Genomic DNA, 4,555 nt, shown 5'->3' on the forward strand with positions numbered 1-4,555 from the left:
ATAAGGTTAATGCCAAAAAGAACATATTTGGAAGAATACATAAGATATAAGAGCAAATTTCTGTTGCTCCAGTGATTTTAAAATATCCCTCTGAAATGGGGGTGAAGCTGAATTTGAGAATCATCAAGTATGAGAGGGTGATGTGGGCTCTGAGAAGAGGTAAACATGGAGCAACAGAACCCCTATAGGTTTGGGGTCCCAAAGTAGGGGGGACTTGTACCCTACTTCCCATTATGAGCCCTGGAGATGGCAGCCTTGCAGGACTCCCACCCCACAACATAATGTGCAAGCTTTAGCAGAGAGACGGCTAAGTGGATGACAGTGCTGGAGACAGAAACAGTTAGTTGGTCACAGTCCTAGTGTAGTGTGGTAGAACAGGGCAACATTTTATAAGCCCCCAAAAGGGTGGAATTTAGATGAGAAAGATCTGGTGAACTTGAAGAGACCTCAAATGACAGATGATGGGATTCTAGAAATAAACACAGGTATTACCCACAGACAAGATAGGAAACTGGGATGTCCAGCATGTCATCATGGAGGGTTGACAGTGACCAGGAACTGTCATTGGACCACAGACCATGACATTTCAACAAATGCAAGCATGGATAGATGCCACATGAGGGCCAGGCTCTACCCACGGTACTCTGCCTTAGTGCTGGGTAATCCTCCAGAACTGAGATGCAACCTGGGCAAAAGGGGAGGGGGAAAATTCTGAACTGCTCAAGATTGAATGACCAATGGCCACAAAAAGGATTCTGAGGACCAGGAAAGTTCCATTATAGAGAATATATTTGTACTAAAATTGTCATTTCTGCACGTTTGTGGCCCAACATCTCATACTCACTTCAAATATAAAAGTCTAACTTGAGTGGATCAGCTGCTGTCTAACTAGATACAGGAAGCAGTCACTAAGTTTCAAGATTACAGAGGGAAAGAAAGACTGACACCTGAGGAAGGAAGCGATGTTATTTCCAGTCTTGTAATGTAGTCTTTTCCATAGTTACTTAACATATCAATATTTGCTTGTCTGATACAGGATTTGGCAATCCATGGCTCCTGGACCAAATCCAGCCTGCCAGCTGCCTATTTTGTCAAGCTTGCCAATTAAAATTGTTTTAATATTTTCAAATGGTTGTAAACAAATCAAAAGAAAATCATATAAAATTCAAATTTCAATGTCTGGAAATAAAATTTTATTGGAAAATAGCCACACCTATTTGTTTGTGTAAAGTAGCTTTTGCACTACTATAGCAAAATTAAGTAGTTACAACAGACCATATGACCCTGACAGCCCAGTATCTTTGCCATCTATTCATTTACAGAATAAGTTTGACAACCCCAGATCTAGTAGCAAACTCCCCGGTTGAACAGTCAATAGAACTCAACTCATCAAATATGTTTGCTAGGATTCCCTGGCAGTTGGATATTAAATTAATCAAGCTGTTGCTTGATTTGAGTGAGTTATTGTATGTAAAAGTCTTAGGAGCAGAGTCTGACACGTGGTAAACACCATCTAAGTGATAGGTAGTCTTCTCATTTGTGATCTTGCATAATTTGAAACTGTACCTCTAGCTGCTGCTAGGATTTACTTCTATGGTTTCAATACTATTATTTTATTTTTTAAACTCGAAGAATCAAGTTTCTATTCAATTTGCTATCAGTTAAAGTAAAAAGTCATCTAAATGTTGCAAGTCAAACCAGTAAAAGTCAATCATCGTGCCTTGTTTACTCTGAAATATGAACCTAAATTATGAAAAGATGTCACTACTGTTCCAATATTGTTTCCAATAGAATAATAATAGTAACAGTAGCTAGCATCTATTTCATGCCTTCCAAATGTTAAGCATTTTAAATGCATATTTTCACTTAACTCTAATGACATCCCTACAAGGTAGTGCTATCCCCCATCTATAAATGGAAAACTTGGGCTCAAAAAGACGAAGGAACTTGCTCACCATTGTGGTTCATAAGTGGCAGACCCAGATCCAAGTACTAGTCTAAATCTGTGGTCTCCCCTCTAAACCGTATGGCTTTTTCTTTACAATTTCTAGCTTCGTGTATCATTCACTCCTCTACTTAGTTTTCTTTCGAGAAAAACTCCCATTAGCAAGCTAGTTAAGGAGAGCTAGAAGTCTAATTGGTGACCAGAAGCAAATTTAATTCTGTGAGCCAAGACCCTGTGCGGTAAGGAAATTCACAGCCATGCCCTCTTCAGCACCGCTTAATTGCCTCCTGTGGGAAGCAGCAGTTGGGGGTGTCCATTGACTTCCTGCGGTGGCAGTTTGGAATACAGCAGAGATCACGTACTGGCTGAACCTGACCGGACTGACTGCACAGCAGCCCGGTGATCCAGCGGAGGCGGGAGAAGAGCGGGTGCTCAGAAGCAGCCCTTGGCTCCCTCCCCTGGAGGCACAGAGGGCGGGGGTCTTGGTGAAGGTCTTTCTTGACGGCTACTTGTGGAGGTATGGATTCAGGATTTGTTCCTAGTGTCCAAGACTTTGATAAGAAACTTACAGATGCTGATGCTTACCTACAAATCTTGATAGAACAGTTAAAGCTTTTTGATGACAAACTTCGAAACTGCAAAGATGATGAATGGAGAAAGAAAACTGAAACTCTCAAAGAGACAACAAATAGCATGGTAGAATCAATTAACGCTGTTGCTGCAGATCGCTAAAGACCAGTGTAATGCGGAGAAGCACGCAGATGGAATTATAAGTACTATTAATCCTGTAGATGAAATATATCAACCTAGTCGCTTGGAACCTGTGATCAACACAATGCCTTCCCAGACTGTCTTACCTCCAGAACCTTCTCAGTTGTGTAAGTCAGAGCAGCGTCCATCTTCTCTACCAGTTGGACCTTGTATTAGCTACCTTGGGACATCATCAGACTCCAACACCAAATAGTACAGGCAGTGGGCACTCCCTACCTAGTAGAAGTCTAACTTCTCCAAGCCATGTCAACGTGTCTCCAAACACAGTCCCAGAGTTCTCTTATTCTAGCAGTGAAGATGAATTCTATGATGTGGATGAATTCCATCAGAGTGGCTCATTCCAAAAGCACTTAATAGATTCCTCTGGATCTGCCTCAGTCTTGACACACAGCCGCTCAGGAAATAGTCTAAAGCACCCAGATACCACGGAATCACTTAATTCTTCCTTGTCCAATGGAACAAGGGATGCTGACCTTTCGATTCACATGATGATATAGATGATGAAGGGGAGGCAGGGTCGGTGGAAGAGCACAAGAGAGTTATCGTGCATCTGTTGTCACAGGTTAGGCTTGGAATGGATCTTACTAAGGTAGTTCTTCCAACATTTATTCTTGAAAGAAGATCTCTTTAAGAAATGTGTGCAGACTTTTTGCACATCCGGACCTGTTTTGAGCATTAGTGACCAGAAGGATGCCGGAGATCGAATGGTTCAGGTTGTAAAATGGTACCTCTCAGCCTTTCACGCAGGAAGGAAAGGATCAGTTGCCAAAAAGCCATACAGCCCCATTTTGGGCGAGAACCTTCAGTGTCACTGGACATTACCAAAATGATACTGAAGATAACTAGTTTCAGAAGGACCAGTTCCCTGGGTTTCCAAGAATAGCGTAACATTCGTGGCTGAGCAGGTTTCCCATCATCCACCCATTTCAACCTTTTATGCTGAATGTTTTAACAAAAAGATACAATTCAGTGCTCATATCTGGACCAAATCAAAATTCCTTGGGATGTCAACTGGGGTGTACAACATAGGACAGGGCTGTGTCTTGTGTCTAGACCATGATGAACATTACATTCTCACATTTCCCAATGGTTATGGAAGGTCTATCCTCACAGTGCCCTGGGTGGAACTAGGCAGAGAATGCAATATTAATTGTTCCAAAACTGGCTACAGTGCCAATATCATCTCCCACACTAAACCTTTCTAAGGGGGCAAGAAGCACGGAATTTCTGCTGAGATTTTTTCTCCAAATGACAAGAAGTCTTTCTGCTCAGTTGAAGGGGAATAGAATGGTGTAATGTATGCAAAATACTCAACAAGGGAAAATATCTGGTTTTTATAGGTAACAAGAAGTTGCCTATAATCAAGAAGAAAGTGAGGAAGTTGGAAGATAAGAATGAGTAGGGATCCCGCTGCCTTTGGAAGGATGTCACTTTCAACTTAAAAATCAGAGACATTGATGCAGCAACTGAAGCCAAGCATAGACTTGAAGAAAGACAAAGAGCAGAAGCCCGAGAAAGGAAGGGAAAGGAAATTCAATGGGAGACAAGGTTATTTCATGAAGATGGAGAACGCAGGGTTTATGATGAACCATGACTGAAATGTCTCAGTGCTGCCAAGCATTAGGTTGGGAGATGCAAAGTTTGCTCCTGGTGACCAGGGCAGAGGCACAATGAAGTAACAGTCTTCCTTTGGGAGAACCTGTTCACTCCCTTCTTATTGCAGTGGTTCCTATCTCAGGAATACTGGACTTTCTGATGCAGATGACCAATTGAAGCAGGAAACGCTTCCCTTTTTCCTGTTCTGTTGCAGTTCCAATGTTGACTTTGGTCTTGAGAAAA

General features: G+C 41.9%; 1 pseudogene across 1 annotated transcript; it reads left to right on the forward strand.

Annotated features, from left to right (window-relative positions):
* Positions 1-2,084: 2,084 nt before the first annotated feature.
* LOC307185669 (oxysterol-binding protein-related protein 9-like) lies at positions 2,085-4,340 on the forward strand (annotated as a pseudogene). Its single transcript has one exon. The product of its transcript is annotated as an oxysterol-binding protein-related protein 9-like (transcript).
* Positions 4,341-4,555: the final 215 nt, after the last annotated feature.

This window comes from Stenella coeruleoalba (genome assembly GCF_951394435.1).
Source record: "Stenella coeruleoalba genome assembly, chromosome: 4".
In the NCBI taxonomy this organism is placed as follows: Eukaryota; Metazoa; Chordata; class Mammalia; order Artiodactyla; family Delphinidae; genus Stenella; species Stenella coeruleoalba.